We start from the raw sequence: 24,328 nt of genomic DNA, 5'->3' as shown, positions 1-24,328 counted from the left end.
ATCTTTATGTAAAACTTTGAAACATGCTGAAATGACCTTCTTTAACAGAAGTTAAGGCAAAAAGCTGGGCTAGTTGAAACCTAGACATATTTAGACATTTCCAGCACCTCTCGTGTTGTCTTTTCGTCCTCTAAGGAGTTAACTTTTCTCTTAAGTGATGGTAATGTCACAGGACTTCCTACATTGCAACATTCTGCGTTAACTAGAAAAGGTGTAAATTTCACGTTAAACACAGTTCTAAGGGTGGCGGGTCTCGAGCTCGCACGACAATGTAATTTTGCTTTCAAACTGTTGGACTACAGTTGATACTCTTTATTAGGAACATGAAAGAACCTAGGAAAAACTTAATCTTATCTGAAGTTACACCTTTCTTTTTGTACCCAGGTTTCTCTGTAATAGAACAGTTGTATAAAAAAGCATTCTTTTTTTTTTCTACTGATGCAACCATAATGTATTCTAGGTTAGTGCAGTAGTTTGATGAGCTGAACAATCTCCTTGATTTGTTAGTTTGGCCTCTCAGAATACGCACATCTTTTTGTGATGCACTCATTTGAGCGAATTGTTAAACCTAGGCAAAGGGGAATTTTAGGGTATTCTAACTTTTTGTGCATAGCAGTTGATTCATGACAACTTGTGTTTATAAAGTGTCCAATTCTTTTATTCACTGAGTGCTGTTTGAAAGTAGCAAAACAGTTATTAATAAAGTCATTTAATATGTTTGTTAGAGCTGTGATATCAGCCCTACTGTAGCTTATTCTCCCTTGCTGACAGAAGCCCTGCTGTATTTGGGAGTCTTGAATATCCCCTTTAGTTTAAGCACGGGAAACTGTGTTTGCAAGGTAAGCTGAGTTAGTGATTGCCGATAGCTGTCAGGTATGTTGCAGATAAAGCAAGGTCATTAGCTGCAGTAAAAAAGAGTTGTAAGATGTTAGCAGAGGTGGCAGTAGTGCTTGTGAGCTCAAGGACAAAATGGGCAAGGTTAAAATCATGACAAACGCTTTAAGAATCCCTACATTCAAGCAAGTTTTATTTAAGGGTTACAGAATTCTCTTCCATATGAGATCTTGGCCATTGTCACTGTAGCTAAGATCCCCTCCACATACGCTTATATCATCAAGCTTGTGCAGCAAATAAGAGTTAATGCAGGATTCGTAATCACTGCATCTCATAGTATACCACAGTGGCAAGTTTCCACAATAAGGTGTGCATTTTCTCTGGTTCTTTGCATGTGTATCCTACCATTTTGCTGTAATTTACTTTGCCTTCTCTCAGTTATTTTAGTGCTTCAGAAGACACTGAATTCTAATGAACTACATGTCATCTTTGGGGCACCAAATATTTTGCTCTGAAACTACGGATTCTTTGTTTGTTTATGTTATATGTTATATGTTTATATGTTTCTTTGCCTTAGTGAGGCCTGTTGCTAAAGTATCATAAGATCTATGTAATTTTAAGGCAGTGTAATAAAAAAAAATGATGAATGCAAAATGTAGTGCTATTACTTGTATTAGTATCTGTGTGCTTAGTTTTAAGTAACTGACTTTTTGAAGAATTAGTTTGAAGATTGCATACCAGAAATACAAGCAATTCCATGTAATATTGCTGGAATAGTTTTAGCAGTAAGTTATTGTGCCCGGAATCAGTACTGCTCCGACCAAATGCAAAACAAACACCTTGCAGCTTAGCCATTAGAGCTGTGCTGCTGGTGTTGTAGAAGTAGTGCTGATGTTCACAGATGAACAAACATTTGTCCAACAAGCCATTCTGTGATGACATGCATAGTGGCTGTGACCTTCAGTAAGCCCAAATGTAATCTGAAAGACATTGATGAACCTCACCTCCAGGAACCATTGAGGTGGGCAGTTCTCATTGGACAGAATGGGTAGCATGTCAGGTTGTTGTGCTGAGTGAACACAGTTCGAACCCACTGGACCAATTTGGATCACTGGGTATTTGACACGATGTACCGCTCCTCAACAAATGCCGACAAGGGTCCCTGGGGATGTGCGACTTGCTATCTGGCGTACGAGTACTGTGTACGTGCCACTTTGTCTGTGCTGCTCTCCAATGAACATTTTTGATGCCAATTTGGGTAGCTAGGTAATTGCCACTGGGAATATGCCGCTCTGCAATTACAAAAAAACAGGCAGACCCCATCTGACGGTGACTGTCGACGGTAATGCGTTTAGCATTGAATCGGTATAGCAAGCGACACAACGTATTGCCACCAACAAAAATGGTTTATGTATGAGGTGTGGACTGCAGCCGGGACTCCTCTTTCCCGCATCCCCCAAAACACTCGGCGCCATCTAGTAGTGACGCAGTGAAGCCTGCATGTGGACTCTGAAATGCATGGTGCATGGCGAATGCTGAGCAAAACAAACCGTTCTGCAGTGGCAACCAGGCTCCTCTCTCACGCTTATTTCTGAACACGCTGCACCAACTAGTGGCGCTGCCATGAAGTCCATCTCTGGCCTCCGAGACAAGTGTGGCATGCCGGTGCCTGGGAACATTGCGAATTGTTCCCTCGCTTGCCAAACGCCCACTGGCATATACTCAGTGACCCAAGTTGGTGAGAGGTTCATTGAAGAGCAGCACATATCTAGTGCATTTGCGGTGCAGCCTGCTAAAGCATTGGGTTGCTGTCCCTGAGGAACCCGAGGAACCCTTGTGACATGGGTTCGATTTAACTGAGCATCGGATGAATTTAAGGGATATTTTTCGTGATTGTAAGTGGCATATTCCTAGTTACCCAAGTTGTAATCAAAGAAGTTCATTGTAGAGTGGAACACACCTATTCGCGCATACCCAGTGACCCAAATTGGCATCAAAGAGGCCCATTGATGACCAGCACAGACCGAGCAGCACGTACCCTGTGCTCCAAGTTGGCATCAAAGAGTTTAATTCAACAGCGGCACCTACCCAGTCCCGCATCTACAGTGACCCATGTCAGCATAAAAGAGTATCATTGAAGAGCGGCACATAAAATGTACACATTGCCACGTACTCAGTGAGCCAAGTTGGTCCGATGGTTGGTTTCAAAGCTTGTTCCCTCTGCACAGCAGCCTGATGTGCTACCCATTTGACCATGGACTACCCAGTGACACAGGTAGGCGGGAATACAGTTAGATATGTACATACATAGCTGCCTGAAAGTGTGTGTGAAGTACCCCAAGAATGCCAACGCATTGAAACCCTGTATATACATGCACATGAGGCCAACATGAGAGTGGCAACTCTGGGAATCTAGCGGAATTCCAAGGAGTGCCACCGCATATTGTCACCCGACCCCTTGCACCCATTACCCAGACTAAACTCATAGAGTAACCCAAATAACAATTAACCTATTGAAATGGGAGTACCCACACGTGGAGTTCTGCACTGTAGATCGACATCCAGCTGAAATCAGCAAATTGGTGGCCCTCTTGAGAATTGAAGCCTGCGTGAAGAGGGCTGCAACAAGAGTCCAAGGTGAATACGTCATCTCCTTGCCTGATTATTTTGTGCCAGAGCTATGGTGTCCTGGAAGCCAGTGAGAAAAATTGGCAGTACTCATCTCGTGATGACTGTCAACGGTAATGTTTAGCATTGAATCATACAGTGACACAACATATTGCCATCGTCGAAATGAGTTGCAAGTCATGTACTGCAGTGGGACTCCTATTTTGGGCTTCAGTGATTTACTGCCATCACCTTTGAAACAGGGCTGCGACAAATAATCACCTAATAATTACCTGAGTTGATCAGGAATGCTATACATTCTTTTTATTCTGGCATTTTTGTATACATCTCCTTCATCTTGCTTCTCCTCGAAGCTTTTCCATCTACCTCGTACTGCTACCTATGCCTACAGCGGATCTGGTCGTATCAATCTCTTCCCTGCTTTTTCTCCACCAATACCCTAACATCTCTTGCTTATCTCGACTGCTGACTGGTTGATGCTTCTGTCTACTTTAAATTCAAGTGCTTCTGAAAGGTGTAAGTCACCTACAGGTGGGTCTCACTGGATGAAAACCTTTGCATTCCATTAGGATGTACTGAGCGGTCTCCAGATTTTTGCTGCAGCAGACATATGTCTCGTTGCAAGTATTTGCTCCAGTATGTTTTTGTCCTTAGGCAACCAGCTCGAGCCTTCCCTAGGAAGACTCAACGCTATCTAGTGGAGATGCCGCAGAGCCGGCACGTGACCTCTGAAATGCATGCCGCTCTGGAATGTGTGAACGCTGAGAAACGCGTTATGCGGCAACTGGGTTCTACTCTCGCGCTTCTCTCTGGACACGCTGCACCATCTGGTGGTGCTGCCGAGAAGTCCGCGCATGGCCTCCGAGACAAGAAGCATGGTGCGCTAGGGCCTGTGAAAACTGAGAGTTGTTCCCTTGCTTGCGGCGTGCCCAGTGCGTTTGTGGCACAGCTTGCTAACGCATCGTGTTGCTGTCCTTGAGGAACCCCTGCGACCCCTGTGTTCGGTTCCGCTCAGCAGGAGAGAAATTTAAAGGATATTTTTTGTCATTGTAGAGCGGCACATTCCCAGTGGCTCATGCCCAGGCCGGTGTCGAAGGTGTTCATTTAAAAGCGGCACACACCTACTGGCATATACCGAGTGACCAAAGTAGGCATCAAAGAGGGTCTTTAAAGAACAGAACAGACCAAGTGCTACATACCCAGTGCTCCAAGTCGGCACCAGAGAGTTGTGGTTCGTAGGTGATGCGAACCAAGATTTAGTTGAAAGACAGCTCTACTTACATTTGTAGTTTCGCCTGCATGCTTGTGCACTGTCTCTTGCTAATGTACATCGTCAGTACCACCTCTCCTTAACGCCAATGTGTTGAAAGTCTAAACTGTGAATAATAATATGAGCGGTGTCGCGCAGCAAGAGCCGGCAGACCAAAAGTGGGTGTGGGGCACTGATACAAATGTCGACGAATGTAATGTTTCTGTCTTTAATGCCTCAGCATGTTCCTAAAGCAGAGGGTGACTAGTAATGAAACTAAAAATCACTGTTTACTCCACATGACACCTAACATGCTGTGCAATTCAGTGTGCACAGCTTGCTCAGTGTCCTGGAAGTAAGTCCTGGAAGTCCTATCAAGTAATTCACATAGAACTGTGTCAGTAGTTTTCACTATCTGTTTGCTAGATGAAGGGTTACTAATGTTTTCTGAAGGCTTATAACAATTCATCTGTTGTGTTTAACCAGTGATTCAGTTTATTACTTAAAGTGCACAAGAAACATGGCAAGTCATTGTTACCACATGCAATATGAAAGCATACTATACACCAGCCATTAAACTAAGTATGTGTACTAGACATTCAGAGATGAACAATCTCATGTGGCAATAAGTTCATCACAGTACTGGTTACTAATGTTTGATAAGTTATACTAGGCAGATAAAGATATGCTACTTTTTGGTAAAATGATTGGTCCCACATATTAGCCTTGAAAGTTAGATAACCCATAATTTCACTCCATTTTGTCCCCAGCAGGAACACTTCATGACAATAGCAAACACAAGTGCAATTTTCATGCTTTATTTGCCAGCTCTGCTATTTTAACTGCACATTGCTTTCTTGAGATAAGCTTAAGTTTGCACAACTCGCAACCTTGTTTTGCTGTTGTGCACAATGTTGCACACAAAAGGTGACATCTCTCATTTAAGACTGAATTTCAGAAAAAGTTAGGCAAACCTTCCCAGTTATTTCGAATACTATATAGAAACAATACTTATAGCTGTAACTATAAACACCTGACAGGCATGAGAGATGATGCACCCTCGATGTGTATGTCAAGCATGTTGAAATTAAAAGCAAGCATTGTGGCCTTGGGGTCGCAGCCTGAATACACATGGTGACCATGTGGTGACAGCGGAATTTCTTTTTCATGCTTGCAGTCTGTAGGTTTACATTGATCATGCCCTACTTAAGCTTGTGCTTGAAGGAGAAGCAAAGTGTGTATCAGAAATGCAGAGAACAGATTCAAAGGCAAATAACACTAACAAAAAACACAATAAGCAAAGTGATTAGAATATTGACAGCAAAGTGTGACACGCATGAAAAGATACTTTGCTTGGCTTTGCGCACTTGCTGCAGCACATTTACTGGAGAATTCTTTTTTCTTTGCAATTTAGTCTGCAGCGATTGCTCTTGCAGGTGCGATACATTCCTGATACTCGTAGGTGCAGCGAGTACGGGGGACACAGGGTCTATTTTCTAAGCTGTTCTATACGCTAGGTTCCGTCTAACCGCTATGCAAGCAGTGACGTCCATGCAAAGACTCGCCAGCAGTATGCCTTTCGCAGAGTTGTAGCAGTTGCACTCCGGATCCGCGTACAATGCAGACAGCGGTCCACACAGCTGAAAATCTCTACTGCTCTGCTTCCAAACGCATCACTTCAAACAGGCAAACTAACGTGAGAAATCACAGTGCAAAGGACTGGTTTTAGCTCATGGACTAAGAAGTCACGTGGCAAACCTTTAAAATTTTTTAACTGTGAGAGCATAGGTCATGTAGGAGGTCAATGATGTTGAACATTATTTTGTTTGCGCTCTCTAAACACCAGATAGTACTCAGGATTACTATATATAATTAAGAATAATAATTTAATATTTTCATCATCTAAAGAAAATGCTATAAGTATTACGGCACTTTTAGCGGGAGATAGTGCACTTACAGGGGTAAATATGAAGTTGAGGTTCAATGCTGGTTTCTCGTCCTTTGTGGCGATTTGTTGAACTTGAGAGTATGCAAGGCCTCCAGTAGCGTTTCCTCGCCTCCTCAAGTTGCCTTTTTCATCTCCTGCCCTCCGCTCATGAATGGAAACTGCGAGCGAGGAGTGGCAAGGCTGCTGTCATTCACTCGATCGTTCCATGATTGCGTAGGCTCTACCCATTCTCTACTCTCTGCAGTGCTTTTGCGAGGGGTCATGGATAATTACAGCTGTCAAGACAGTATTGTGTCAATGCCCAGGGAACTCCAGAGGGCATGCACAAGCGACGCGACGGAAAGGTCCAAACGAATTTCTTGCATCGGCTTTCCCCTCTGCCATGCTTCTGCCATGCATTTACGCTCTGGACCACCTCCAGATGCAGCATGCAAGACAGCTGCAGCTGCAGCAGCACAGCAGTGCAAAAATCGAAGAAAGAGGCAAAGAAAGCTTCGCTTCAAGAGGAAGCTTTACCTCAGGCCCAACTCCGATGCGGCCTAATATGTAAAACGCAAAAATGTTTTTCTGAGATAGCCCCTGAACCGATTTTAATGAAATTTGTTGCATTTGAGAGAGAAAGTTAAATTCTAGTGACTGTTGGAAGCGGAGTTTTGATTTATGGCCTGAATTTTGTTCAAAAGATTTTTAAAAAATGCGAAGGTTTGAAAAAATATAGAAGCACGAAGTTTACAAATCAATAGCTCTGCATCATGAACAGATACCGCGGTTCTGTAAACGGCGTCCATTAGATCACTGAAAGCGGACAAATTCTATATGTCATTTTATATCTTACGTGAATTTGTTAAGTTGTTTACAAGGTGCTGCAAAAGCTGTATTTCCATACTATACTAAATCTTTTGATATTCTTTTGTAACATATCAATTTTGTCCGCTTTAGATGTACTATTACATGCAATTCACAAAATTGTGGGTATCATTTTTCCTTGCCCAGTCACAGAGTTGTAAACTTGATAGTGTCGTTTTCTGAAAATTTTTTACCTTTGCTAATTTTTAATAAGAAGAATGACGACTTAAAACAAAAATTCGAAACCAACAGCCATTAGATTTTACGTTTTTTTGTTTTTCATGCAACAAACCTCGCCAAATTTGGTGCAGTAGTTGCCGAGAAAAACAAATTCTCCGTTTACGTGTATTTGGATAGGAGCACCCGAATTGGCTCAGTGATCCAAGTCTGTCCAAGGATTTAGTTTCTAACCCTGTTCCCTCAGCGCAGCAGCCCCTTGCACTACCAATTCGATCACGGGCGGTGCTAACCTACATACATCGATGAACAGCCAAAACTAAGCAATGTGCAGTGTCGAGCAGTCGCGCGCTGGTGTACTTGTGTCCGCGCCATTGCCTCCTCTATTTTTTCAGGAGGCGCTGGTCCGCGCTCGCGGTCCGAATGCAAACCGTTCAAAAGTACCCTACAGAACGAACGAAAAAAAACAGTCAAAAACACAAAGGACAAGAGGAGAGGTTCACACCACAAGTATGTACTCGTTCAAGTATGTACCAACTGGCCCAGATTTCAACCCTTCTGCGTACCCTACAGGCCTACACAGCAACTTTAGGCACTGATTTAGGGTAATTTATATGACTAAGTTAGCTCTTTGCAAAACAGGAACTACATACGGCTTTATTATTCCGGCCGCTGCACCGGTACGGAGGAAGTCCGCACGATCTGCTTCGCGCATTATTTGTTTTCAAGGCACCCGCGTCCACATCACATGGCTGCCATTGGCTGCGTTCAATCACGTTGGTTTTGATAGGGCTATCCAATCATGCGCCTGTTTGTTTTTGCCTTTGTTTTTTTGCCGTAGAGTTTCATACAATGGTTTTTGCTTTGCTTCTTCTTCCTCCACCTCCTCACTCAATCGCTACAGGTACGCGCCGGAAACCGAATGAACTTGAGAACAGATTGAAATATTTTTCGCATATCTGGGGAAGCCCCATCGCGATTCGCAGCAGCAAGAACAAGTTTTTGACAATTCGCACGCAGGTGTTCTGTGATTTCAGCCTTTTTGACTGCCGACGGATTCTAACAGCAACACCACAAGCAGCATGTCTTCGTTGTCTCGTGACCTATATCCTATTTGCATTCTGCCTTACGCGCTCCTTATGACTGGACGGTAGTGTACTACTGACAAATCTGTTGTGCACTCAGGCGAACGACGACGACCAATGCCAAGGCAATTTTTTCGAGCTTTAGTGATAATCAGCAAAGTTGTTTCTCTCTCTCTCTTTAAGCGAACAGCTTTCTTTGGATTTTCCGCCTGTTTTCGATCAGGATTGGGCTCGATCGCGATCGAAAGTGGCCGTGTTATACGTCGCCGAAGGCCAGTTAAACTCGCGAGCTGTCGCGCAAGAGCTTTGGGGCGTCTGAAGGTTTATGCCTTCAAGCGCATCATTCCTTTAATAAAACGAATAACTCTAGAAACGTTCGGCTATTCACTTACATTTTTACCGTCATTGTCGATGGACTCTGCGTTTTCTTTTTTATTGCGATGGCAATTGTATGGACCCTAGAGGCGTATGCTTGGTCGATCCATATTATTGAAATGCTGAAGTTCTGACCAGGTTTTATGGCATTGACTGATATATTCATCAGAATTGTGGTGATTGCAATTAAAGATAGCCAAAGAATGTTAGGGCCTGCTATTTCAAATTGTTGTAATTTGACTGGGCGCAGAATAATGCTAATGGCTCCCCATTTGCCTTGTCTCGTGCAGCGTCGATATGCGATACCTGCAACGGCACTAGCACTTAATTTTCCTTCTGCCCAGCTGGAGTTGCCTTGCGTGCTGCGTTTCGTCATGTCTTGCCCACATACAGTTGCACAGTCTGAGGAGTCCAAGTGCAGTGCTTAAGCTTGTTATTGCTGTCACTGCTTCTCCTTTAAGGCAAAATTGCAATTTTTTCCATGGCTTGACTAAATGGAGCTGTAAACTGCACTTGATCTACCGTAGTGATTATTAGTTCTTGTAAAGTAGCTTTGAAGCAGTCCTATTGTGGTCTGATAAAGGGTTTGGAAGGATTCGCATGGGCTTGTTGGTATCAGTGTTTTATGGAAAATATTTTCCTTTGTCTATACAGCGAAGAAAATAACTTTATTCACGACTAGTTCTTTTCACAAATTTGTTGCCTGTTGCACATTTGCACTGTGCTATCATGCTGTTATGCCAATCGAACACAATGTGGCAACATGCACATTGTTTGATGGGAGGGCTTCTGAAAGGTGCAGACTGGATGCTAATGTAGCTAACTATGGGATGCGGCTCAACATTACAGACTGCTTAGATGAAAACGGAGAACAATGCACAACACGAAGCCAGGCACAGTGCTGCCCTTCGACCTCTCTTTCTTTTACTCTTATTGGTGTGAATTATTTGACTCATCTCACTGGAGCTTAAATTTTTGAGATACTTCAAATGCTATTAAAAGTACAGGAAACAGTATCACGGGTGACAGCACAACATTTGCATCCATTGCTGTTGTGAAGCACAACATGAGTTACCGGTGTTTCTGCCACAAACACGAGATCAAGCACCATTTCCAGAGTACCATTCAGTATACTACACCTGAAGTCTCGGAATATGCTTGCTTTAAAGCATATATGGAAATTTGAACTGCACGCATATTCCATTGCATGGTGCAAAATCTGAAACAACTTCCATGTTTGAGCAGCTCCAATACTTCCATACAATGCAACAGCTATTAGCTCTTCCATAGCGTTTTGCAGAAATTCTCGCCCTTGAACTTCCCAGCCCTAAACGTTATTTTAGAGTGCACAAATAGCACTCGAAAGTGGCTTTGTGTGCCCAAAAAATTATCGTGGTCTCTTGTACACCTGATGACAACGTCCCCTAACTTTGGCTTGTCTACCTCAAAAACTCCTTAGTGTCCTAAAGGTACCGATGTCGCCAAAGTTCAAGCAATATGTTGTTTTGCTTCATTTGGCAGACACAAACTAATTTCAGCACCTTTGGTTGATTTAGGCACCTCTCTCCCGTCACTCCACCTCAAACTTTGTATTGTAAAATAATTTATTTGTCAGATGCAAAACTTGCGTATGTCAAGGAAGAGAATCTTTTACAAAACAGCTAAATTTCTGGATAACTGAGAAAGACAAAACTTGCCTACAGTATATATCTTAAGTAAATTAATTATACATAAACATTTATTAAGTGCAAATGAAAAAAAAATAATTTGGAATATCTTTTTTTGAGGGCTAGGGAGTTTAGCGTGATCCATTGATATTTAAGGGGTTTATATTGGGTGCCAAAACAACAGCAGTAGCTATCTTGAACTCTAGCGGATGCATTCTATTAATTTTCTTTAGCTGTGATTTTCTAATATCGCCCAAACCTAAGCACATGAGCATCATTTTTTATGCACCTTCATCGGAGATGTGTCTGTGGCAACAAGGAATTGAACCCATGACCTTGAACTCGGCAGCAGTGTAGCCACTTAGCCACCATGTCAGGTTAGGAAGTGCAGAGGTGAAGACAAAGTACATTATAAAACCCAGTGCCACATGCCAACCATGTCTGTTGCAGTTCTCATGTGTTGAAATCTCTTCACTTTGTGCTCTTGTCTTTTACAGATGCCACAGCTATTTAACAGGTCAGCAGATGGAAGACAACATCAAAGGAGCAAAGTGAACATTTACAGAAATAACTTTGGATCTTGGTTGTGTAGATGAACGAGCTCAGTGTGTGCAGTGTTTTGTAGTTACTCCTATGGCCTGTGTTTGAATTTCTGCCGAAAACTGACAATTTCAACTGAAACTCATCTACAAAGAGTAGGCATAGGTGTCATGCTGGCTAATACATTTCCTCGCACTTGGCTCTAAGAAACTAGCTGCACGAAATCACCATATTGCAGTCCACCCCATACTTGCCGGTAGTTTATAATTGGGGATTAGATTTGGCAGATTAATACAATAAAGTCATAGATGAGGAGAAGCACTGTGACAATGCTAACTGACCTACTAGAGTATTGCACCGCTGTTGCAGAAAGTGGAGCCATACTGTGTGGCGAAACATCCTCACAAATTGTGATTGCAGTAGACCAGCAAGTCATCGTCATCATCAACTTCACTTAGGAATTGAAGCATGAAGACTTAACTGTTGACAACTGTTTGATTTGACAGTTGCTTGCTGCTGTTTCACAACTGGGGTGTGACGCTGCCACACAGTCATTGTAGTGACATCATTACCAGGAGTGTGCCATCATCATCATCAAGTACCCAGTTTTCTGCAAAATGCATGTCCGAGCCGACCTGCCCTTTCAAGTACTGTGCTTGATCTACTGTCATTTGCTGTATCCAGTGTAAACGTTGAAAGAGCATACTTGATGCTTTATTCTGTAAATTGGAAAGAGCGTACTGCAAGTTTGAAAATGGCAGAAGGAAAGATGCTGGAGGTTGTAAGTCTGACTGAAGGAAGAAACTACTTGCCTCCACTTAGGTGCTTACCACTGCTAAACAGCATTGTCTTTTGCATTTACTAATTCTTGAATTGTCTTTTGCACGAAGTACTGAATGTCGGCTTGACATTTGACTAATATCTAAGCAGCAATTATACGTAGAGATAGCAGTGGAAGAAAGAGTTCTTGTCATGTTTACCAAGTGATGTGTGCAATGTTTTTAAGCTGTACTGTTATTGCTGTATGCAAATCTAGCCCTTGGTGACGTGCTAGGGTGGATAACAGTAGCTATGGTGTGAAAAGCTGGTGTTGATGGTGTTTGTGTTATGGTGTTGATGTTATGGCGTTGATGAGCAAATGTGCAGGATCGATGTAATCCAGGTTTTGACAAAATCTCATCTGGTTGGGAGGAGGCATGATAAAGAAAGCAGACTCTGACGAATAAAAAAATCTTTAGTGGCAAATTAAGAGCCGAAACGTTTTTAAATTTTTCTCTAAAAAAATTTCACCCGCAATTCTTCCTTGCTCTCTCTTGGCTGTTGCCTTTCTTTCATCCCTCGCTGCACTCCGCACTCAGTCTTTCATCATTCGCTCAGTTATGAGGGACGCTGAGGCATGCCAACCCTCAACACAGGAACGGCCGCCTAGGAGCTGCGCTTGCGCTCTAAAATCCTTTCTTGGCTGGTGTTCCCTGTCCTGTGTGTTCTGGCATAGTGTATGCTGTCATCAAACCTTCCATGCATTCCCTAGCTCTAACCAGTGCTTGTAGACGTCATCTGGTAGTTGTAATAAAAGCAAATTGTTCAGTTTAACTTTCAACGCAGTGTAGTTCTTGCACTAAATTGAATAACCTATCTTGCAGGCGCCGTCAGATGGCAGCATGGGACTCGTCAACACGTAGGCAACTCGTCTGCCAGACATGCTGGACAACATTTCTCGCACACGGAAATTAGTGGGAGTGACTTGTGCTCCTCAGAAAACGTGGACCCTGAGCTGCACACTTGCGGCTACTGCAACAAGTCGTTCACAAAGCGTTCCAGCCTGACTGTTCACCTCCGCATCCACACCGGCGAGAGACCATTTCGCTGCCACATGTGCCCTCGAGCCTTCGCGCAGAAAGTTAATCTCACACATCACTTGAGGACACATACAGGGGAGAGACCATTCCAGTGTCGCTTTTGTCCCATGGCCTTTGCACGCAAGTTGCCGCGAAGATGTCACGAGCTCCGCATGCACTTGAACGGGGTTGCAGCCCTTTGAAGGGCTTGCCTCATTTCTGTCGCATTTGCTGGTAGAGAGCGTGGTGGGAAATCTTTGCAAGCAAGATGCTTTTGCCTACCTCAAGTTCCTATGAGATTGTCAGACTTTGCAGGAGGACTGCGTTTATGCGTACTTAAATGGATTATGGACACTAAAGCGTAACGATAAATTAGTTTAGTGAATCAATGAAATTGGCAAATATACTAGTTCTGAGGGAATATTTTATTCAAGTGTTTCTTCAAGACATTGCTTTTGTCAATTTTGTGGCAAGAAGTTTATTGCACACAATGGAAATGGAGGACAAACTACGTTTTTTTTTTTATTTTATACAAGAGCACCACCGCCAATTTATTGTCATTTATTCCGAAGTATTTCAACATTTTTGGGCTTGTGTGGCTCAGTGTGAAGTCCTCAAAACTTGTTTGTCTTAAAATACAGGGTAGCAAATTTTTACTTATGAAGCAAAATTATGGATATCAGATTACATGCTATCACAATCCCATGTCACGGCGTTGCCACTTGTTTTTTACCAAGTGTTCTCTTGCGGTAAGAGTGGCTTTTCTGGTATTGTAGGAGCATAATTTAGTGATACAGATCAACCTATTTTTATGTTTAGCATCCTTTCTAGAATAAACCACAACAAAGCTTCTTTAGCAGCATTCCAAAGGTCTGGTGAGAATGGTCGCAGCTAGGCATATAGGAAACTTGGATGTTGTGGCAAGACAATTTATATTGCTCGTAGGACGGTAAAAAAAGCTGTGATTTCATCCTATCTACTTAACTATAGCAGTAATTCAGAAGCTGCACAACAGGGTATTGTGAAATATAAATGTGTGACAGTGTATACTAGACTGTTCATTTTGATGATTTATATCATAAGAAAGATATTTGAAAGAGACTAACATGCTCAGAAAGCAATGAAGTAGTGGCAGGCCATTTGCTGGAGCTGTTGGTGTCACCTTGCAAGTCTATCTTCACATGCAGCTAGTTTATATGTACATTTGTGTCATATGCTTCCTCTCTATACACTCTTTTCAATGTGTTCACACTAGATCAAGGCTTTGTGTGATGAAAGCATCCCTGTCATTACAACACTGTCGCAGTTGGCTTGTCCAAGGTTGCTACTGTGGAATTTTTCAATTCGTTTTGAGAGATTCACTCACTAAAGCATACTATATGAGGTGCCTGAAAATCACTTGCGATGGACTAATTATATCCGACAGTTCTGCACTACCTCCATTCGTGCCTGCAGGACAGCTTCAATCACATGATGTGGAACGGTCAGTGTTCATTATGTACTGTTGCCCTTCTGAGCTATGTGGGGGTGTTTAGTGGTTCACCTTGTATGTGGCCTTAGAATATTTTTGCTTTGTGTCATTCAGCCTCGGCGAAAATATAGGTCATGAGAGTTCCTCATCAAATTGTATTGCATGAGGTGACCATTTCGCTGTCATGTTTATGCGCAGTGATTAGTAGTTGCACTTGTTATACTCTGTGTGGATCACAATGTTTGAGGTAGTGTTTGTATTTTATTTAAGCATACATTGTTGTTCACTTCCTACTATATGCAGTCAGTGTGCTTGGAATGGCAGAAGCAATTCTGAAAGGCACTTCAGAACGTTGAATATAAGTAACAAATAATAGCACCAGAAATATGTATTGCTGGCAGTTGGGGCCAAAGCAACAATATAATTTTTGGGAGGTATACTAGTTAACCTGGCTACCATTTAGCTTGCGTATTTTTGTGTTTTATCTTTACATACACTTTCAAGACATAATGCAATGACCTTTTTAACAGTAGTTCAGGCAAAAAGCAGGGCTGGTTTGAACTTGGAAATCTAAGACATTTCCAATGTATGTCCTCTTGTTTATTCTTCTTGCAGAGTGTTCTTTTCCCACTTTAATTGCTGGAAATGTCACAAGGCCTTCTGCATTGCAATGTTCTACATCAGCACCAAAGGGTGTAGATGTGCTGGATTTCTTTTTGTTTAATATGAGATGTTTGAAAAAGGGCATTTAAAAAAATTTTTGCAAGATTGCATTTCAACATTCTATTTTCATGTGTAAAAAAATAGTGCATTTCTCCAACCTGAAGGCTGCGAAAAATGATTAGGCATGGTAGTTGTAGGGGCCTCGTGTTTCCATTCATGCTCTACTGATTGCTCTCTGATGGTGCTCCCAACTACATGTTTACCAAGATGGTGAGCTTTTCTGATCTGACAATTAGCTAGCTCTAGCCTTGACTGAGTCTCATTCTCAGTCTCATTCTCATCAGCTCATTCTCTACTTTTCACGGCTGTGCATGCTACATATGAAAGAATTGCATGCAGAAAGCTGTTGCATCGCTGTATTCAGGGCAAACCCCAAGCTGCAGCCAAGTGTCTCAACATCAATATTTGGTTGCATCCCAAAACAAAATTTGTTTCATGCACGGTTATGGAGATAGTCACTCGGGCCACAAGTTGGGCATCTTTCAAAACTGGAAGTTGATCATTCTGAGGAACCAGTGGGACCAGAAATGAATCAAAAGAATCTCTGAAAAACAGACAGCTGAAGCTAAATCTCATCGTGGCAGTCTAGCAAGAGAAGCCCGGATGAAGGGGCAGGCTTGCAGAGGTTCTAAAGGTAACGCCTTTGCAACAGGATAATTTTGAAGCTTTACACATCTCGTAGAAAGCCGAATTGCATTCTGGCCAAATTTCATGTATGTTTATTACCTTTAATATTATTTAACTTTCAACTTTCAACTTCACCTTTCTTTTTTCGTTTTTAATTTTGGACTGTTTTTACTTCTCCACAAAACTTCTATGACTCAAGAGGGAGCCACCCAGGAATAAACCGCGCAACAGTTTCTGCAATAATAAAGTTCCTCCTCCTCCTCCTCCTCAAACATTTGTGTTACAAACTACTCTGTGATAACTTGAATATTGGCTGTAAACTTGATTAAGCCCAAATACGTCTGAAAAACATTGTTAGATGTCAGTGTTGACAGTGATCCATATTAGCCATGGAACAAGTGTGCACACTGAGCAGCAATGCAAAATGGAACATGTGATTTGCATTCAAGACTACCTAGCTGTCCCGTGTTGCTGCTGTAAAATCAGACACATGCCACGGGACATTCGTTTTGTCAAGTGGGGTTCAATCTCGTGAAGTTCAATCTTGCAGGTCTGCTGTAATCAGTCAAGTAGTTGTCCATTTCACACTTCACTGCACTCTAGGTTGCAGAGCATCTTATCACTGACATACACTCGCCATTCAACGAGGACAGGTTCAGCACGTGAGTGCCTCATTCTATATTCGCAGCTATATATCTTGGGGTTGCAAGCAAACACTCATTGATTTGGGAAGCTTTGCTCATCATGTGTTGCTTTTGATGTGTGGCTGCTAGGAGAAATTTTGGCAACATTCTTCTCCCTCTCTAAAACGTTGCACATTGTAGTCCTTGCCTGTGCTAAACATGTTTGAAATTCCCCCAGCAAAGGAAAAAATTTCGGTACACTAGTCGAGACTGTTATCAGCACACAAAGCTTTAGATGCATCACTAGTGTCCTTTCTCACATGTGGACTGCATGGCAAGCTGCAAGAGTTGTGAATTTGGGCATGTTTATGTGCAAGTTCTATTCCTTGAGTACTGAGTAGCCAGCTGAACCTTATACTGGCCAACTTCACTATCTAATTCCCTTTAATTTTCCTCTCTTTTTGCTGAGAATCTGCCATTTTGATTTGTGCAGACTCTGTTGCTGTGGATCACTGCCCTGAGCAACAATCTCTTCTAGAATTGCACATAGGAGGTCGCAAGAAGGGGAGTCTGCAGCGGTGTCTTGTGTGTGGCTACACCACAATTTTCAAGTCGAGCATGCAGAATCACCAACGAAAACACACAGGCGAGCGCCCGCATCAGTGTGACTACTGCAGCAAGGCCTTCACACGGAAAAACAACCTCATTGGGCACCTACGCATGCATACCGGCGAGAGACCTTTCCCTTGCCACCTCTGCCCCAGTGCCTTCACGCAGAAGAGAATCCTTGAGGCCCATATTCGAACACACACGGGCGAGAAGCCGTTTAAGTGTCGATTCTGCCCGATGGTGTTCACACATAAATGGCAGATGAAGAAGCACGAAGACACGCACCCACTGTGTTCATAGGGCGCATATGCTTTGTCACAAGACTCAAATGGTCCGGACTAGAAACGCTGAAGTCTTGCCATTTTTGAGCGGACAAGTGCAGTGCATACAATGTGTGCTAATGGTAGCGTCTGCTAAGTATTACATCCCTACGTTCTATGGAAAGAACTTAACTTTCAAACCAAATGACGTTTGCCGTTCTCACAGGTGCCATGGTTCCAGCCGGAGAGTTGAACGTCGACATATTTGCCGTATTGGCAGAAGCACGTGTGCCTACATACATGGCAGTGTTGTGACGTCATGGAGGAAGGAAAATTATAAGAGGGAGCATTACGTCATGCAGCCAGCCTTAGCAAGTGAACACTCTGTGAAGCCACAGTGGTGGCATAACCCGTGACCTCTTGTGTCGGAATCACGGGGCAAGAATCAAGATTTGCCAAGACATTTGGTTCCCAGTAGCTATGCCAGTAGTCTTTATTCGGTGCACGCTTGTTCAGATGTCCTGCATTCAATCTGCTTGCAGAGCGGGAACACTAACATCATCCGCGCACTTTGATGTGCGATCAACTGTTGGACCACCAGCTTTGGCTTCAATGGCGTTGCGGTATGCTCCCTCCTATCTTTTTCCTTCCTCCATGTGTGACGTCTCTCAGTGACACGTTGCTTCGAGAAATATTAAAGGAAATATCAGTTCTTTGTTTAGTATGTTGCTTCAACAGATTAATTACAATTTAGAAAAATAATAAAACATACAAACCAAATGTATCCACTTTTTGTTTTACTTCGTACTGTAGCAAAAGAGATGTACTTCCATTCCGTCTGCTTGTTCCCAACCTTGCACATAGAGAATGAAACTGTGTCATTTTCTACCGTGTTCCAGTGCTGCGATCATGCTCTTTCATCCTCTCACCTCTGCCTCAATACTCGTGACTGTGGCACTGACTTGTACCGCTAATCAGTTGTTCTCGTACAGAACGGGTGCGATTGTCACCAGAAATGTGCCACGCTGCAAGAACGTGCGCAAGAGAGAAAGAAAAATGAAGGCTGGGCCCATGGCATATTTTTCATGCGATCCTCTGGCTCCGGTATGAGCAAAAGCAGGGAAGGAATGTTGCTTGCAGAGGCTAGACGGGGAAAGTGGAGAGAATGTCTGTGTTGGCAGCACTGACATCAGTGGTTGGCAGTGACGCTCACCTCCTGAAGTCATGGATTCGCAATACCTCAAATATTTCCATCTCTGGTCCTAATGAACTACTAATCTGAAAAAATATCGAGGTTGGAAACTCCTCAGAGGCTGCTTAGCACAAAACCAAGATTTCCTATGTGGCCTGGTGAGGGGCCCTTTATTGAGCGCACTTTCATACGCGCTCTGTACACAGTTGCGATTGATGAGTGCGACTAGATACAACTAGAAATGTGGTAAGCAGTAGATGCGGGCGTGAATGTACGATTGCATAGATGAAAATAAAACCAATTGTCCACAAATGTGAGCTTGTCTTTGTCCATTTTGCAAATTAACCTACGAGATAATACCAGACAACACCAAACATCCTAAGGACATCCAAAACAAGTATTAAAGTCTCGCGTCCAAATAAGGAAATTGTAGGGATGTCCTATGGGCTTCAGCAGAAGGATGTCCAGTTAATGTCCTGGCATAGTACTTGAAGAAATGACGCACTCTTTCTAGTGTCATTGTTTAAATTAGCGTCACTGCTTGAAAACATATCAAAATGAAAGGGCAACATGTCTGTTATTGAAACATCATCTGCTCGCGAAAAGTTTGGAAAATGACAGTTTGTTTTATTTGCGTTCATAGATACGCCAGAGAGCATTAGTAGTATCATCTGGTGATCAAAGATACCGGGATAAATTTCGCATTTAGCATTAGAAGCAGGAACACCACATATAAAAAAAAAAGTCAAGCGTGGATATGCCCTTGTATCCCAGTAAAGTCATCAACAATTCGTAATAGGTCATAGGCAAATACCTGGTGGATAATTGCTTTGCCTGCTCTGTCTGCTTCTGAACTGTCAACGAGCTCCAGCCATTGTTAGGTAGGTTGAAATTGCCAGATAAAATAATGCGATCCCCTTGTTTTACGTGAATGCTCATATATTTTTTTCAATTAAGCAAGATAGGTAGGTTCAGAGGAGGGTGGCCTGTAAACAACACCAATGATGTACCTAACATTTCCGTGATAAGTTTTACAGAAAAGGGACTCAACGTTAGGTACATCAGGCATTTTAATAATGTTCAAGAATGTTTAAAAAACATGGCTGTGGCTTAGGTAAGGTTAAGCCCAGGATGCGAAGCATACTAGCCTTTATTTTAGTTGTTGAACCACTCTTTAGCTTGGTGAACTGCTGTTGCTTGGCTATATTTGGTTCAGCTAGACGAAGAAACAACTCATGCGTTGCTCTGCTTAGCCTTGGACGCCCCGCATTGGACGCGGTGAGCGTCGAGCAACGCAGCGTTCGGCGCGGCAACGAAATGTGCGCCTGAGCAAGCGACGCACGCCTGAGCCTTAGAAACAGCTCGTTTCTAAGGCAACACCGCATTCACTAGAGGCGCGTTTGTACCGCTTTGAAGCATCGTACTCGTGGCTCAGTGGTAGCGTCTCCGTCTCACACTCCGGAGACCCTGGTTCGATTCCCACCCAGCCCATCTTGCAAGAGTTGAGCCAAAGCCACTTCTCCTCTGTCGTGACGTCACAGTGTCACGTGGTTTCAAGGCGACACCGCCGCGCCTGAGGAGCTGGGTTGAGCCCTCGTAATATGCTTCGCATAAAAGAATGCAAACTCTGCCTCCTCTAGCTCCGCAGTTTTCCCTGAATACATTGAAGCCAACTTGTACAAATTCACTGTTGAAGCCTGAATCATTCAACCACGTTTCCGTTAGTAATGCGATGTCGGGATCGTGAGAAAGTATATTACCTATCAGTTCAGTGGTATTTTTCATACACTTCTGCATTTTATGTTTAGGGTTCGTAATGAAGTGCAGGGTTGTGTTATTGGTCATTTACTGGACTGTTCATTTAGTAGATAATGTTGGCTTTTCTCATCATTCCACACACAGAAATTTCCGTCAACACTAAGTTTGTCATAAACGAGTTAGCTTTGACACCCCTATTTCTCTCTTCACTTGTCCTTACCCATAGATTTTTACGCATCTCATGCACCCGTTTGGAGAAGCCCTCAGAGAAAGGCAGAGATGTGCCTTTTAGTTTGTAGGAATTTTTCAGGATGGTTGCTTTTTCACCATAATTCATGAATTTAAGGATTAGAGGATGAGATTTTTATCTTTTGAGCCCAGCCTATGGATTCTTTCTATAGCTGGAGTTGGCACTCAGCTTTTCTATGAATATATCTTTCACGATTTTCTTTTCTAGTTCTTCAGTAGTTTCTACAGAAGACTCCTCCAAGCCGTATATTATTAAATTGTTTTTGCGACTTCTGTTTTCCAAGTCATATACTTTTTTAATGACCTAAGCTAATGTATCAATTGAAAGCGCTTTTTCTATATCATTTACTTGAATTGCTAATTTCTTAAAGCAGGAAAGCTGCTGTTCCATCCCATCAATTCTTTCAGTTAAGGCAGTGATCTTTTTTTCATTTCTTTTTGTTTGACTTGGATATTTTCTATGGTAGCACTGATATTATTTTGGCCAGAAGTGATGTGAAGCGAAGTTTATTTTCCCTTTCGTGCAAAGGAGGAAGCCAGCGCTAAAGGCTGGAATGCCTGATGAAGGCCTCGGCTCCCCTGTGCAGTCCGACATCAGAATACACAAAGAGATAACCGAAAATATAACTATATATAAATGCAAAATCACCTGCACTTGCAAGTGTTGCATGATTCAGTTATTTAAGCATACAAAAGTAAAAACGGCGTTACACCAAACCAAAACCAGAATCGATAAGATATTTCTTTTTCCTTTTTAAGCATTTTGAATGAAGCTAGGATGGACAGTTGGGCGTGTTGGTTAAGCATGATCTGAAGTGAAGGCGCTAAAATGACGGAGGACAAAGAAGAAACACGCACACACACAGGGCGTGTTTCTTCTTTGTCCTCCGTCATTTTAGCGCCTTCACTTCAGATTTTGAATGAAACATCAAATCAACATATGTCAACATTTTATTAATTGCCGCAGTTACTCGATAATATAATTTTTGTTTTTCATAGTTAGTACTTACGTGTCATGAGGACCTGATGGATTTGTTTTTGAAAATAGTATGCGTCATTAGACAAAGTATTGTTTTGAGTGTGTGACTTATTGGCTTTAATATGCTGCAGCAAATGAAAAAGGTAGACTTGGTTCGCTTTAAGCAAATCGTAACTGCGAAACAACGGTGACACGGAAAAATCTTTTGGTCTGCCATAGCAACCATGAAGGCACCACAAAGCTCTCTTTTGAAGTACTATAGTTTTTGATAGTTAGTGGTCGGAGTTGTTCCCCATACTAGAATGCAATAGGTTAACTTAGAATATACAAGCGCATAATACATCTGCAGACTCAACCACACAGGTACCAGATTAGCTACTTTGTAAAGACAGTTAACACTTTTACTTATTTCACATGCTAATTTTGATACCTGTGGGTTCCAGGAAAGGTTCTGTTGGAACCAGACACCGATAAATTTAATAAAATCAACCTCACATATTATTACGTGTCCAAAGTGGATGTTGACCTTATAGAAATCCGCAGTATTAATTGGCCTAAGAATAATGTAGGTGGTTTTGGATAAATTTAAGGAAAACATGTATTGTAGCCAGGATTGTAAGTTACCTAAATACCTGTTTACCATAGCCTCAGCTTAGAGAAGAGATTTGGCTGTAAAGAATATGGTTGTGTCATCAGCATAAATAATCATGTCATGAAGATAGCAGCTGCATCAACATTTCTTTTTCAGTCGAGCCAGGGTTAGACTCAATATCACCACATACCAACAAATCTTTGGCATAACAAGAAAAACACATAAAAATGCACTTAGCAAAAGAACTCGCAACTCCTCGCAATAGTTAGGGCCATAGAAAAATTTCGGCCATATCTTTATGAACGCTACTTCACTCTCATCACCGACCACCATGCCTTATGCTGGTTGTCGTCATGAAAAATGTGTCTGGAAGCCTTGTCCACTGGGTGCCCCGATTGCAAGAGTACGATTTTGATGTTGTAATAGGGCCAAAAGCATTAATTATACGTTTCCCACGAGGCAAACCCCACTCATCCATCAGCCCCTATCAAGAAGTCAACGCAGCGTTGACACCGACTGCTGACAGGTCCACAAAAAGCACCCCCCCCCCCCCTCCACTCCAGCACTACCTGACAGCCTGAACTAATGATTACCGCCAGAGGTTACTCACACCCTATCTTCCAATCGTGGCACTCAATTTGCTTAGGGTCAACGTTCGGGTCCATACTGCAACCACATTATCCATCCCCTGTGCGGAACTTCTCCTGCACCTAATGCCAGGCTACGTTGACAACTGCAACTATTTAAACTAAAAAAAAACGATGTGCTGCACTGCTATCTTTACGACACCAACAGACACCGCTGGGTGCCAGTTCTTCCATGTTCACTGTGGAAGAACTGACCTTGAATCCTTTCACAACGACCCATCTGCTGGCCACTTGGGTTTCCGCAAAACCTACAACCGCCTCCTGCTGGTCTTTTACAGCCTGTCCCATGTTCCGAGACACCTTTCCCCATCGTTGGGATAAACCTGGTCGGGCCTCTGCCCATATAATGCCAGCAGGTCATCAATGGATCATGACAGCTGTCGATTATCTCGCACAGTATGCAGAGACGTTCCTCTAAGCTCTAGTTTAGCCTCAGACGTTGCCGCATTCTTTCTGGGCGCCATTGTGCTGCATCATGGTGCACCTCGTGCACTGTTGAGTGATTGCGGCAGGACTTTCATGCCAACTATGATCAAAGAAGTACTCAGAGCTTGTGGTACAGTTCATAAGACGACATCCGCATGCCAGCCTAACAAATGGCTTAACAGAGCGATTTCATCACACACTAATGGATAGGACATCAATGTATATTGGGCCAAACCATGACAACTACAACATGCTTTTACCTTTTGAGACGTTTGCTCACAGCATCACTATCCAACGAACTACAGGGTACTCACCTTTCTACCTCGTTTACAACCATTCACCGACATTCACCATCGATGGTGCTTTCTTAAATGCCCTTACTGACACCTCGGCCAGTATACCCGAACATGCAGTTAGTCTCGATACTTCACGAACGTCACCAACGTGCTCGCCTCAACACAGAAGTCAGTCAGTCACAGTAGATCGCAAGCAACGTTACAACATCTCTTGTTGAGACATCTTCTTTCGTCCTGGGGAGGAAATGCTCCTTTGGACACCCATTCGTACACCCGGATTGTGTGCGAAGTTTGAATCACGCTTCCTCGGACCCTACATTATTACTGAACAAACATCCCCAGGGAACTATCGTGTTACTCCTGTTGAGGTTCCTTCAGTCTGTCGTTACCGTGGTTCGGAGATCATTAACATTTCGCGCCTCAAACGATTCGTTCAGCATTTAATTCCTGGCTAAGTCCCGGCCTGGCTGGCCACTGCGTGAACGTGGGTAAATTAGTGTGAGCTTTATTCATACGCTTCATCTTCTCATCTGTACATACTCATCATCACCGTTTTGGGCCTGTGCTGTGCTGCTCTTGCTCCAGAGAATAAAGCAGAGTCTGACAGCCTAAACATTGTCTCACAATATAATTGGTTAAGCTTCAAAAGCCTAGCTTCATGCTTGCAACTAAACTGAAAGCGCAATAAT

At 42.8% G+C, this 24,328-nt stretch overlaps 2 long non-coding RNA genes across 5 annotated transcripts; one reads left to right on the top strand and one right to left on the bottom strand.

Moving 5' to 3' along the window:
- Positions 1–3,366: 3,366 nt before the first annotated feature.
- LOC139061128 (uncharacterized) lies at positions 3,367–9,185 on the bottom strand. 2 transcript variants are annotated; one of them, XR_011515196.1, is made up of 3 exons: positions 9,160–9,185; positions 6,669–6,817; positions 3,367–3,453 (listed from the first exon to the last, which is right to left on the bottom strand). It is a non-coding gene; the product is annotated as an uncharacterized lncRNA (long non-coding RNA). The 2 variants fall into 2 exon arrangements; XR_011515197.1 differs by lacking the exon at positions 9,160–9,185 and adding an exon at positions 8,336–8,419.
- LOC139061127 (uncharacterized) lies at positions 8,521–12,369 on the top strand. 3 transcript variants are annotated; one of them, XR_011515195.1, is made up of 2 exons: positions 8,521–8,586; positions 11,307–12,369. It is a non-coding gene; the product is annotated as an uncharacterized lncRNA (long non-coding RNA). The 3 variants fall into 3 exon arrangements; XR_011515194.1 differs by having other exon boundaries at positions 8,580–8,702; XR_011515193.1 differs by lacking the exon at positions 8,521–8,586 and adding an exon at positions 8,597–8,892.
- Positions 12,370–24,328: the final 11,959 nt, after the last annotated feature.

The sequence above is a fragment of the Dermacentor albipictus genome, chromosome 6 (assembly GCF_038994185.2).
Source record: "Dermacentor albipictus isolate Rhodes 1998 colony chromosome 6, USDA_Dalb.pri_finalv2, whole genome shotgun sequence".
Classification (NCBI taxonomy): Eukaryota; Metazoa; Arthropoda; class Arachnida; order Ixodida; family Ixodidae; genus Dermacentor; species Dermacentor albipictus.
The sequence above is the reverse complement of the archived record's forward strand: the minus strand, read 5'-3'. Positions and strand labels throughout refer to the sequence as shown.